Here is a 14,484-nt window from a genome sequence, read left to right as displayed (position 1 = left end):
AGTTTATCAAGCTATTGAAATTCTTGTTGTGAATCAAAAGTCTTTGCTGATTTCATTTAAAGACATCTGTATCTGACAATATCTTTGGATTAATGTTGAACTATGAAGTGGACAGTAGTTTGTTTTGGAATTATGGGAGTTTATTTCAATAATGTGGGAGTTGTGTCCTTTGGCAGTTTAACCCAGATAATCCCTTGACAATTTGATTGGTTGGCAATGGGGTGAAAAATGTTGTAAAATTCTTTTAAAACCTTATGTTGATGACACAATTGCCCTGCACCCAGACTTCTTTATTCAGCACGTATTCTTGTTTAAAAATTTAAAATGTAGAAAAACACAGATTATGTAGATACATAGAGACACATAGTTCTTATCCAATGAAGATCTAAGTGTTCTTAATATGTTTTATTAGAAAAGGTATTAATTTGATGTGAATACTCAGAATGGCTTTAAAAGTATAAGATAGCTATACATACATATACATACATAAATACACAGTCATACATGCATATATGTATATATAGACATTTATATTATTTTTCATAAGAAAACTTGGTTAGAAAATATTGTGGAGAGGCATAGTTTATACATCTACTCACAGATCTACTGTTTTCTTTTACATTATACCTCCTATTTAAATCAATAAACAAATCGCAAGTCTACTTAGACTTGGTCTTGCTTCTCAGAAGGAGATGTGCTGCGGTGTCTGCTATGTTGTGTTGTGTTGGTAAAGTATTCTCTCTTATACAGAAGGGGTGCGGAGGGCCAGGTATATGGTGTGTGTCTGTTTTTCTGTGCGTGCTGCAGACAAATTGGTAAATGACTCTTCAAGTCAACAGATTAAAACAAATAGAAACTCAATTTTTTAATCCTCTGTTGACAGGTTGGAGTTCAAGGTACTCGTTACGTGTGACGAGGAAGTGAAGCCCATTCCATGCCTTGCTGAGAAAGGTAAGGCTGTGGTAATTATTAAAGAGTTCGGGACACTTGATAGGTGGCATTATTACCCTTTGACATTGACTTTATGGTCTTCTGAAATCAAGAGAACGATATAATTTACACAATGACTGGAATGTGTGATTGTCCCTCTAATTATCACCAAAAGTACACAAGATAAGCGAGACTGGCATAAATCAGCACGACACAGTGGAGGTGGACTTGTCCTGCAAGGAGCAAGAAGCTCTTTTCTTCCCCTTGCAATGTTGGCTGACACACTTAGCCTGCACCTCAAACATTTACACTCTCAGTGATAACCTTTCCTTCTATTGACGACTTCCCTACGTTAACATTTTTTTTTCAGGTTAGTACAAACTAGGTTACATAATTCTTCTTTCAAGAAAACTTATTCCATCGCCCTTTTAGGGTTAATGGTTCCAGTGGCCTTATTGACTTTACAAGGATACTCAGAAAATGGACTTCACAAATTTTGTTGGACTGACTTTGCTGGTTTTGTTTTTACTCCTGGTATGCCTTCTAAACATTTGCACTTAGATTCAGATACGTCCTCATGGTGTGAGTTTCCCGCCACGTGGTTCTCAGTTTATCTTTTACAGCTTTGAGCCTGTTACCACTTTGCATGACGTCCTTATGGAACTAAAACGACCAGCTTTTTGGCTGTCAGTCCTATATTTTTATATTTCCTTAAAAGCATAGAACTTCCACATTATATCTTCAGGTCTAGTCCAAGTTTCCTTGTAATTTCTTCTGGATTTTAAAAGCCCTGGTTAATATCTTGGTGGTAATTACAGTTAATAGTTGCATAATTTGTTTCTGGGTCTATCATGCCACTCACTATTCCTAACACTCTAGGGAGTGGTTGCTGCTCCTAGCTTCTTTTGCAGATGTAGAGCCCGTGGTACAGGGAAGTTAGGAGATTCGGCTAAAGTATAAGGAAGTAAGAGCTGGCATGTGAACTGTGTGAGCCATTCCTATGCCATTTGCCAGTGTCCCACACTTCTGCAGAGTAGCGCATTTAAAAGGTTCCTTAAATATAAAAGTTCTCAATGGAAAGCACTATGGAAAACACTGGGTGCATGCAAATCGTCTTAAAAGTAAATGAATAATACTGATTCCCTCTCTGTTACTCAGTGATTATGTCCATCTGATGATGGGTCAGATGATCTGGAATCAAATTTTTCCATTATTACAGACTTAGGTCAACCTTTTGGATTGCCCAGCCATACCTAGCTGTAAGTATATTTCAAAGCCTTTGCACACATGGGCAAGTCTGTATTAAATGGCGAAAAGGTCGTTTTAAATATAAAGTGTGATGGTGTTGTAGCTACTCTTGCTGTCAGGATGGTCCCAGTTAGAGTCTCTATTGCTGATCAAACATCATGACCAAAATCAACGTGAAGGGGAGGAAAGTCTAGTTTTTGTGGTACCTTACTCAGAGAATTCAGGGTGGACACTAAGGCAAGGACAAATGCAGTCAGTGGTCCTGGACGAATGCCAGTGACTGGTTTGCTCTTATTCTGTGTTTAGTTTGCTTTCCTCACACACTTTGGCCCACCAGCCTAGGGGTGGCCCCAGCCACCATGGGTTGGACTCTCTTACCTCAATCACCAATTAAGAAAAAGGTAGCATAGGCTCGCCCACAGGTTCAGCTGATGGAGCATTTTCTCAATTGACGTTCCCTCTTCCCAAATGAGTCTAGCCTATGTCAAGGTGATGAAAAGTTGCCAGCACACAAGTTCAACTTATTGTTCTAAGTGTAATAGACTGCAGATTTACTGCTTATGGTCTTCATCCAGTGCCTGAGAGACATGAATGTAACTGGAAGACAATTATCTTGCTAGATGATGTCACAAAACAATAAATATAATTGTGTCAGTGTACTTGGACTTTTAGAGAAACATGTAAGTTCTGTTTACATATATGTACATTTCTTGTTTGCGCAGACCGAATTTTCCCAGCAGGAAATATACTTCTAAATTTAATTGTACATCATATTCCTTTCATTTATTCAAGAGCTATCAGAATATCAGAATATGTTCAAACTCATCTCTGGTGTGTAAACTCAAGGCCTAACAATTTGCCTCTGAAACAAAGAATTAAAATAACTGTAGCAAACCTAGAGACAGCAGAATCTCCCTCTAGTGATTCAAGGACTTTTGATTGGGAAGAACCACATGAGAATTTGGTAATGAGAACAGAAGGGAGCAATGTCCCAGGTCTAGGAAAATTTTTGACTCTTACTTCAGGAGTGAAATGTGACTATGGTTGATACCTTGAATTCTGGCTTCAGGAGAGTTCAACTCTAAAGGCAATATCTGTAAAACAGGCTGATATATGATGTGGTTTAAGTAAGTGGGAAGAAAATAGATGTCTTACTCTAAAGGATAAGTCAGCAGCTTAAGCCTGGCTGTTCATCTGAGTGAAATTGTGAGGCTTTGAAAAGTATATTTCCTTCTCTAGACTGTGGCTAGGCTCCAAGTTCCATTGCCAAGAAGCCGTGTAGTGGATTTAATGGATGTTCAAGTTTGGATACCGGTCTGAAAACAGGCCCCTGCCTCGCTGTCTTCCACTATATTCTCCACAAGGACGATTTGGAGAAATAATATTTTTTCCATGAGTTAGATTTCAAAATGGCTTTGTCTCCTTTTTCCATAAAGGAAGATATTTTAAATAGCATGTGTATGGAAACATGGTAGTATTCTGTATCTCCTTTTAACTTTAGGATGTACTAACTGTTCTTTCATCAAATATATTTTAGGTTTCCATATGGAATCAGATATATGCCTGCCTTGTCCTTAAACAAAAAAAGTTACCTTCTTCATCAGAGAATTGGCAATAGGAGTGAAGACAGTGTGAATACTTAGCTGGCAAATTGCCCTGCTGGTCCTTTCCATGCTTGTCACTATTGTTGCTTTTATCTGCCCTCTTGTCAGGTGCTGTACTAAACACTCAACATACTGTTTTGTCAATCTTCTTGAAAGCTCTACAGGGGAGCTATGTCATAGTCCTGATTTTATAGATTAGGGAACTGAGAATGTTGTCAGGATTTTGTATACCTGGTCCAGGACACTCGGCCTAGAATAGGTACGGTAGAGGTGGGAGCTTGTTTTGTACTGCAGACTCAGGACATTTTAAAAAGCTACATTGTTGTCTTAGCTATGCCTATCAACTTGATACAGCTTGAAGTCATTTGAGGGAGATTAATTGGGGAATTGTCCACATCTGATTACCCTTTGGCCATGTCTATGAGGAATTGTCTTGATTAACGATTGGAGCTGGAGGACCTAGCCCACTGTGGGCGGTTCCAACCCTACACAATGGCCCTAGGCTATATACAATGCTATGTGATCAGAGAGCCAGAGTCAGTAAGCAGCGCTCCTTTAAGCTCCTATAAGCTAAAATGAATATTTACCTCCCTAGTAGTAGTTTTGAGTCATCATTTGTATCACGACAACAGAAAACCAAGGTAGCACAACTATGTATAAACTTTCACATGAGATTCATTAGATCTCCTCTATGGGCTTGAGACAAAGGTAAAAATAATTGGTTTTCTAAAGAACATTCACTAGATATCATGGTGATAAGTATTACATTAGGATTGCCAATATTATTTTCTGTGCATTTTTGGTGGCCAGTGCAAACGCATAGTATACTTTCAGAGAAACTTACAGCTAAGATCAGAACTTTCTCTGGGTAGACTTATGAATAGAGTGGGGCTGCCCCTCCATGGTCTGTGGGTAATCTTGTAGTTTAGGATGTCCTCAATGTGCAGTGTGCTGCTGTTTTCTTACTCTTCCCTTTTTTGTGAAATACTACAGAGTCACTGAAAGATCTGTGGGTGAGGGTAGGTCCTTGGCCTGACTTCAAACCACAGCTCCTTGTTTTAAAAAGTGATTATGCATCGAAGGCAGCTTTTTTTTTTGGGAGAGGGAAGCTGTAGGCTGTGAGATCTTATGCCATATTTGTGTGTGTGTGTGTGTGTGTGTGTGTGTGTGTGTGTGTGTGTGAATTTTCTTTCTGGACTCTGACTTTGTCTGCATCCCCAGGGAGTGTATTAAAACATGATGCAGCAGTGTTTTGCACCCACCACACCGATGCTCCAGGTGATTTCATCTCTTAGTTTCTGTCTCTGCTGTCAATCATTGCTTCTTCTATAACTCATTACCCAAGGACCTCTTACTCATTGGCATAATTCTCATTTATCTGTTGCTTACATTGTTCCCCTTTTCGCAAAGAATTTAAGATCACCCATGCAAAATTACTAATGAGTAACTTAAAAATTTACTAATGCATTTATTTTTATCCAAAGGTAATATATCTCAATAACGCATGTATTAATGAATATATTATTTAATATATGTTGTTATGAGATGTAATATAATTATATAGTCACATTGTGGGTAGACATTTCTTATATTGAAGGTGATCTTTTTATATTTCATAACCATATTATGTAGCTGGAAAATTAGATGGAAGGTAGATGTAAAGTCTTTGGTTAGGCGTCATCAATATACATAAAATACAGAAAAATGTAAAGTGCAGAATATAGGATATATGTTTACATTGATTTTTTTTCTGTATAAAATATTTTTGTCTCATTGTCATGATTATAACAAAGTTTTGATTGCCTCTCAAATTTAGTGGTTGGAAACTTAAATTTGCAAACTTTTAATTCATCACACTGCTGGAATGTGGAGGTTAGGGGAAGATAATAGGAATTAGCTGGAGTTGTTTTAAAGTAGAGACTAATTTCACTCACGTTGTAGCCTAAGGAATACATATCTGTGCTCACTGTTGTATGGCTAAAGACAATGTAAACACATTGGATGCATTTGCAATGAAGACCTTGCTAGACTAAGTTACCCTTGGGCAGAGCCCAAGGCTAACTACTAAGTGTTTTTAGCTTGGTTAAGACGTTGACTCCAAGCTATTTAGTTGTAGCATCTCCTTCAGTTGGAGAAATTGTACCTCATCTTACTTGGGTGTTACAGAATTTTCAAGACAATGACTGCAATGGCTACAATACTGCAAATGTAAGTTTCATACATGGGTATTAGCCCATTGATAAAACTTTCTGGCCTTTGATCTCAACTTTTTGCAGTGGTCCTTGTGTCTCTATTAGGGTGCTGAATGCACGTTGCATTTGTGATTTACTTTGAGCCAGTAGGCTGGTGGAAGTGATGGTGTGCCTGTTTCTAGGCCCACAAAGAGTCCACTGCTTCTGTTTCCTTCTGAAATGCTGTCACTGCCATGAGAGAACAAGGCCAGGGTAGCCTGAACGTCCAGGTGGAGCAGTCATGTCCATCCATTTGAGGTCAGCTTTAACAGAGGAGCCACCAGACAGCAGACCAACCGTCATCTAAGAGGACCTGGTACAGGTGAGCAGAGTCAGCAGCCTGTACCTCACTGAGCATGCTTGAGTGGCCCCAGCTGGGAACTGAGATGACATCTAGCTGTTGTGGCTTTTTCCATTTGGTCTCTAAACGAACTCAATAGAACCATCAAATTGAAGATAATATTTTATTTTGAAAGTCATAATTATTGATGTTCCAAAGCATTGAACTAGTTCTTCATTGCCAACAACTCCTAAGTACTAGTTGTTGGGGATTGGAGAAGTTGAATACACTTCTAGTCTGAATTGCTTTAAGGATCATAGTGAGGGAAGGTGGTGTATGTTTGTTTTTAAATAGAGATAACATTTATAACTTGGGAAAGAGCCTGACTGTTTCATAGCATTTGGAGGAATTGTTTTCTCTTTCCTCTCTCTCCTCTCTCCTCCCTCCCTCCCTCCCTCTCTCCCTCCCTCTCTCTCTCTCTCTCTATATATATATATATATATATATATATATATATTTTTTTTTTTTTTTTTCTGACCTTATGTAGAATGAGTTGTAAAAATGTTTCCTGGGATTGAAAGCATATAAAGTAAAAGGTCAAATTAATACTAAGTATAATTTTAAATGTATTACTGAGCTGAAAAGATACCAAGGGAAATGCTTAGAGGCCAAATGTAAAAAAATGAGTAGTCCAGGAAGAAAAGTCAGAGAAATTTGTACTGAGTGAGCTTTTGTGACACAACTCTGGAAATGCTCTCAGGCTGAAAGGTTATAAGGAAACAATGATTCTTCCCCGACAGAGGAACCTAAGTAAAGGTTAGGAAAAAGAGCACCAATCAAGGCATTGTAAATGGCTGTAATTATACCTAGGATTGCGATAGACATTAACGTTGTGGGCATTCATTTCAAAGACAAAGATTGCTACACTGAATAAAGAAAAGTCACTGTTATAGGATGCTCACAAGTTCAGTGCCCAAAATGTACATCCTCAAGTGGTTAAAAGAAAAAAGAAAAAACAATTACTGACCTGTCTGTCAAAGGTGAAAAAAACATTTCTATAGAATTGAAAAAAAGGTCACTACAACTGGGAGAGATATTTAAATATTCTAAGGTATACAAAAATTTCTATGTTTTATGTGCTTCAAAGCCTAGTTTAAAATTTTTAAAATAAAGTTAAAATTAATTGAATTAGAAAGTAAAAGTTAACAAATGAAGCTTACAGGACATTTGAACAGGGTTGTCTTTTTCATTGATTCACCAGTGTCAGTCAGCTGAGGATTTGAACCACAGCTGGTGGAGGTAACAACTTGGCGCCATATTGTACAATTCCATTGTTGAGCACCCAAAGTCTTGAATATCATTTTCAAAAATTAAGTGCGTACTTTCCACATAGATAATGCTTGTTGCCGCATTTGTACCGAAAATGGTATAATAGAAAATCACATTGAATAAAATTTAGTATAAAACCTCTCTTACCATCATGAGAGAACCAGAATACCATTATTACAATACTCTTGATCCCTTTATGCCCTCCCATCCTGACAAGAGTGTTATAGCTGAAGAACACAGACAGGAGAAAGGGTGGGGAGGAGAGACAGGCAAGAACACAAGGAAGCAATGTAGCAATCCCAGCACAGGTTATGGGTGCCAAACTCAGAAAACCCTGGGAAGGAAACTGGGGAGACAGAGATCAGACTAGGAGGAAAGATTCCAAGGTGTGGTTAAACCAGATCAACAGTTTTCTCTACTAGCCTTCAAGATGACTTCCCATGAGGGGACACAGAGAGAGAGAAGGAAGGCAAAGAGAATTCCTGGCACTTGCATGGTGTTAATCCAGAATGTTCTCTAACAGCCCATGAGTTAAAGTCTTCCTGCCCAGATTGGGGGTATGTGGAGAAGCAGGGCCTAGTGGGAGGTCTTAGGTCTTGGGTACTGTCCTAAAAAGGGAACTGTGGGACCCTACCCTCTCCTTCTCTCTACTTTCTGCTTTTTGAGTGCCAGGAGGTGTGGAATGCTTGTTCTCTACATAGTTTACAAATGAATTTCCCCATCCAAAAGCAATCGAGTCTCCAGGTCACAGGGGGAAAACCTCTCAACTGTAAACCCCAGACTTTCCCCTCTGCTAAGTGAATTAGCTAAGATATTTGGGAGAGTATCAGAGACCTGACTGACAGATGGCGAAGGAGAAAAGGGTGGAGCTAATTTTAAGATTCTGTAAAACTAAGGGCAGCCACAAGTTTTCTTGCAGCTAAGCAGTAGACCTGAACGCCCACTACCCTTTTGACATTCCCTAGATGGACAGAAATGTGGGCCTTTAAACTATACATTTGGTTGAACTTCCAACATCACAAACTGAACAGCAAGTGTAGCACCTCATAGAGCTAGTCATTATAATATAGTTGTGATGTTTTATACAAATTAATGAAAATAATATCCTACCTTGAAAAGCAGTCAGAAAGTAGGAAAAAAAAACAGTGTTTACACTCTAAACAAAATTAAATATACTCAAACACTTAAGGATGGGAAAAGCCCTCTTTAATCAGAAACTTAATATTTAAATGAGGATTCAGAGGGGAAAAATGGAAAGGGTGAAAAAAAAATCATATCCAGACTTCAGTAAATTAATGAAAGAAAAATATGAAATCATTTTGTCAATGAAGATTTATGGTGGACACAGGAGGAATAGATTCAAACTAAGCGGCATCAAGGAAACAGGGACCTGTGCACATCACAAATTACAGACAGATAATAAGTCACAAACTAAAAAGAGGGATGAATGACTAATATTTGTGTTGTTTGACTCTGAAGAAAGAAAAACAATTATAGAGGTAGTATTTGAAACTGCAACCCCCACATACACCCTAGAAGCAGAAAAATAAACCCCACATTTTGCATGAAAAATTAGTCTGCTGCTATCAACTTACGTATTTAGCCCATTTTAACAATCCTCAAGGACAATCTAGTTTATGATCAAGCCATCTTTGAAGGCAAAACAGAGAATAGGATCCTATTTACCTATCTGTGAGGCAAGGCAGCTACAGAACAAATCTGGGCCCATCATTCTCTGGGGAAAGCAGGATGCAGTATTCAAGCCAAACGCCCAGTTTAAGGCCTGAGAAAGCAGCGTTTAGCAGGCAAGAGTCTGGTGCATGTTGGGGCTGTTTTTGAGGAGTCCACCCAATTGTGAGCTAAATTCACCTGATGGCTGGAGAAACTTCATTCAGTTAAGGGACTGAGGGAGAGTATTTAAAAAAATAAATGAATATGCCATGATTCAAAGGTAGAATGAAATATCCCACCTAAAAAAGTCAGACGAGAGGCAAGAGGAAAGTAAGGGAAACTATTGTACAGTGAACAGACACAAACGAGGCCACCGCACTCCATGGCTGTTCAGGACAAGAGCAAGAGCTCTTGCTCTTCTAAGCCTTTCTGTGTGCCAGATACTGTTTGCCCTATGTTCTCGCTGTTACTAATCGTGTTACAGAGAGGAGACGGGAGCTCAGAGATGTGGCATAGCAAGAGCCTGAAGCTGGCAAGAGGTGGGAGGGGAGAGGAGGAAGGCGATCTGTAAATATTTGCTTGTACCCATAAATCATGGAGCCCAGTGACCAAAATGTCCTAGGATTGTCCTGACTCCAAATATTTTCTTGTAAGTCTATTTACATGGGACTAAATTATCTTACTGGATTTTTATCTTGACAGGCAATAATGGTCTGCCCTATTAAAAGGAAACCGTATTCCGAGAGAACAATTGCTTCTTAAACCGAAAATACAGGATGTTTTGTTAGTATTAAAGCCTTTAAAACGTTGTACCTGTACAACCTGAAATAGGAGTAGTTTTCATATATTTTTTTTCATTTGCTTGAGAGCCTGAGCACACGTGACCATGTCTGCAAACATGGATGCAGCAGTGTGCGTGTGGAAGCCAGGGGATAATTGTGTAGAGTTAGTTCTCTCCTTCCTCCTTTCTGACTTTTGGGGATCAAAGTTAGGTGTTGGGTCCTTACTGTGTCTTCACTCACTGAACTGTACTCTTGCCCCTAAACCTCTTTAGATTTTTTTTTTTTTACTTTTTTCCTCTTTTTTTTTTTTTTTTCAGAGGGGAATAGCTCTTCAGAATTTAGCTTTTAGGAGGCCTTTTCTTTCCTTTTCTAATTACATATAGATCTTTGGAGAAGTTGTATAATATTAATCTTTCAGGTATGCCAGTACCGGAAGTCTCCTGAATGGGAGCTTCTGAAGGAAAAAGCCTAAGGCATCTTCACTGGATATAGCACAGTTGAAAATGTACTATGCAAAAGAAACTTAGTAGGATTTTAATAAATATATGTTCCTCATCCCTCTTAAATTTAACTTAATTTACTTGCCATTAAAAATATCCTCTATCTAGGTCAGTATATCATAATCTAAGATCTCCAAAGTTAATGATCTTGTACTTTCTCAAAGTGTCTCCCAGATAAAGAAGTAGCCAAATAAAGGGAGATTGAAACTGAGTTTTGGGCGACATAAAGCCACTCCCCTTACCCCCCAACAGGGCTATTGTTCTGATTATTTTCACTAACCATGATCACTGAAACAAAGAGAAGGTTGGATTCTTTGCTGTGGCATGAAAAGAGGAAGCGCTCATTAATTCTGTGCCGAGATGGTTTCCCACACAGTCACCATAATGCACCACAGCCTTCGTGTTCCAAAGCTGGAAACCTGAGAAGGAGCCATAGTCCTCCTGCCAGCAACAGATGGTTACTGTTTAAATGAGGGTAAACGCTGCTGCCTCTCATCTGTGAAGTGACTTTAGGTTGTGGGTGGGGGTGAGGGAATGGTGTCTGGAGGTTAGAGCCAGAGAATGAACTAGTAGCAAGATGAAGCCTAGCGGGAGAAGTAAGCCAAGGGTCTTGTTTTGTTTGTTCTTGTGCGCTCCTTAATCACACCCACTCACAGCCAGGTTGTATTTTTCTGTCTCCTTCTCCACCTCACGGGGAGCAGGGAGGGACGAATGGAGGAGGGCGAGGCAAACTGTTGAAATGTGTTGTGTATTGGCATCTAGCAAGTGCATTTTGCTGTGGGATACGTTCGTGGCTTGTTTTCTGCTTGCTTGAATAGAGCCTTTCCAAGTTTGCCAAGCCTACAGTTAATGTGGTCAAGGGATTTATTATGAAATGTACTAAGTCTTGGCACAGAGCTAATGGCATATAACAAGAAGTGTGTTAGAGGCCTGGGCCCGAGAAGGGACACATGCAGGAAGCATTCTCTTTCTGATGCTGATGAAAGAGGTTTTGTGTGGTGGAATGTCTGCCTGTCTGCACTTATTGCTAATGAGGTAGCCCCTACCTCAAAGTGCACTTCTGAGTTACTTGTTAAAATAATTGTGGTGGTTTTTTTTCTCTTTCTCCTTTGTATTTTTTTTTTTTGTCAGTGACTGGCAGTTGAAGAATGAATATATGTCAACTACTTCTAATCCTCTAACTCTATCATAAATACATTTATGGTACACACACACACACACACACACACACACACACACACACACACACACACACACACGGCCAAATTATCATCTTGACTGATTCTTATAGCAAGGTAAAGGCAAGAATTGGAGAAGTTGTATTATTTGTCTGGGGTTGCTATAGTAAAATATATGATGTTGTGTTTATGAAAGGGTTAAGGAGAGGGGGAATATGTTCTGTGGAGCTGTGGAGGTGTGCGGGAAGGGGATACCTCAGCAGGTCCATGCTGAGGCATCCCTTCCCCCTGAGGGATCAGCTACAGGACAGAATAGTATAGATTAAGGTTTATTCAGGGCATGGAGAGGGGAGTTAAGAGGGTAGTAGGTCAGAGAAAGAGAGAGTGTGTATAGAAGGAGAGGAGTAGAGGAGTAGAGTAGAGGTTGGCTATGAGCACATGGAGATAAGGGGGAGGGGATTGGGGAGAGAGGGGACAAAAGGGGATGAGGGTAAGAGCAAGAGAGCAAGAGCAAGAGAGTAGTGAGAGAATAAAAAATATTTTCTCACAGTCTGGGAGCTGGAAGGCGAAGATCAGGATGGGTTGTGGTGAGGGCTACCTTTGCGTAGTTTGTAGATGGTCACCCTATCCCTGCAGACTCACATAGTAGAGAGAGATAGAGGATGGTCTGTAGAGGTTGCTCTCAGAAGGACAGGAATTCTGTCCTGACCACTGCCACCCCCTCCCGGCCCTGCCCGCTTTCAGGATCTCACCTAAATAAAGCACTTGTAAATGGTTCCTTCTGCAAGGGCCTTTCCCTAATGTGAAGGACTCTAGTTCCTGTTAGAGCAGAGGTACTCACAGGAGCACGTTGTATCTTCTTAAACCCGTGCATGCTCCCAAACCTTTTTATTCATTTCACAACTAATCTGGTTGAATAGTTGATGGTTTTCCTGTACTAGTATTTTCTTGTCTGAGTTTTCCTGTTGGGATATTCAATATATACATTGTTGTTTGAAGGTGCTTAGTGCTCAGTCTATTCATCAACCAGGTACTGAATGTTTGGTACCTAGAATGCTTTCGGTACTTTTCAAGTCAACACACAACTTACAGTCTTTCTCTCCAGTGCGTAGAATAAAACAGAAGGGCGTGGTTTAATGCAACAGCTACATGCTTGTTTGGAGTTCAATTTCTGCTGATAGCATGCTTGGACTCTGGTAATAATAGCTCGTTAACAAGGCCCATTAAGGACATGGATGCAAAGTTTCAATGATGTCGTCTCAGTTCAGTAATTTTCCCGGGTACAGAAAGCTAAATTGTCTGTGTACTTAAATAGTAACAGGGATAGGAGGATTATTAAAGTGACCTCCATCATTTGGTTAACACGAGTATTTCTGCTACTCGTGGTTTTGTAGTAGCAATAATCCTGCACTTAAGACCGAACAGTAGTGGCCACAAATTTCAGCCCTGGCGCAGCACAAAGGAAATGTTGGGATGAAAGTATGCAGTGTTTGAGGGGAGCAGAAGGCAACATTAAAGAACAGAGTGGCTAGGAGGTCATTCCTGGTCCTCCACACCATTCCAGCAGATTCATTAACATACCAGGCTCCCCACATCTGGTGGCACCTTCACCAGAAGTCAGGCATTGGCACTGAGCAGGGTGCCCAGAAACCTGATGCTTTTCAGAAGAAGCTCGCCCCTTCATTCTGTTTTTATTTACTCCAGCTCTCCAGCGTTGGGGGCACTATGACACACACCATGAAAGAGAGAAAGGTGGGAGGGGGAAGGGAGGGAGAAGGAGGGAGGGAGGAAGGGGCAGGAGGTAGGGATGGTAATTCCTATAGTCAATACTTAAATTTTGATTTACTCAATATTAAAATGAGCCCTCCCCTACTTCTCTTGCTTCTTAGGGATGAAGATACTAACCTGACAGTGACCCTTATTTGAAAAGCCACATAGACGCATAATTGCCCTTACTTACCAAGCATAATAATGAGGTTTCCTTCAGAATGAGGGTTGAAATACAAGGAACACATAAATTTCTAAACAGGCGTAAGAGTTCTCACATCCTTATAGAGCGTCACTGCCAGTGCCCACATAATTGGAATCTGTTCCCATCGCAGCACAACTGAATCTGCGTTTATCAGAGTTTTCCTAATTTCGATACAGGTCAACGTTAGAGAAGCTAAAATGCCAGGCTTGGCTTCTGTTTATAGTTGTATGGTGTGAGGCTCTACCTTCTCTCATGGTATTTATTGAACATAAGGATTTGTCACTTACATACCAGGGACGATCCTGGATGCTGAGTATAAAGGATGAAGAAAGTCACAGTGATGCTTAAGCAAATCCCACAACCCAGTGAAGCAGAGTTTGTATCAGTGGAGAAAGAAGACATTCGCTTTCAACCACTCCATGAAAGGCTCACAGAGGTTTAATCAGTGGCATCGGCCGAAAATAGCTTAGATTATTTTCTCAGTCTCTCCACTTTTGGATAGATAAATTACTAGAGGTAGGGTCACTGAAGGCCCAAAGGATTTGGCAAATTCCTAATAACTTGTGGGTGCTTTGGTTCATGCTGTTGGCTGTCTGCACTTTGTCTTAAGTGTGGAGTTCAGTGTGTGTGGTTTTCCGTTCTGAGCCTTGGTTTCTTCATCTGAAAAGGGGGAAGATTAGTCATGCAAAGTAAGGTGACACGAGCACCGAAGCCGGCGTTTATGATGTCCAAAAAGTTTCATCATTAGTGATTATAAGA

At 40.0% G+C, this 14,484-nt stretch overlaps 1 protein-coding gene across 3 annotated transcripts in view; it reads left to right on the top strand.

The window, feature by feature from the left end:
* Positions 1 to 14,484, top strand: part of Bmpr1b (bone morphogenetic protein receptor type 1B) — a 332,820-nt gene that overhangs the window by 92,804 nt on the left and 225,532 nt on the right. For all 3 annotated transcript variants that reach the window (NM_001024259.3, XM_039102481.2, XM_039102480.2), the window contains 1 exon segment: positions 884 to 951. The gene's annotated coding sequence lies outside the window, so the exon portion shown is untranslated.

This window comes from Rattus norvegicus, chromosome 2 (assembly GCF_036323735.1).
Source record: "Rattus norvegicus strain BN/NHsdMcwi chromosome 2, GRCr8, whole genome shotgun sequence".
In the NCBI taxonomy this organism is placed as follows: domain Eukaryota; kingdom Metazoa; phylum Chordata; class Mammalia; order Rodentia; family Muridae; genus Rattus; species Rattus norvegicus.
The sequence above is the reverse complement of the archived record's forward strand: the minus strand, read 5'-3'. Positions and strand labels throughout refer to the sequence as shown.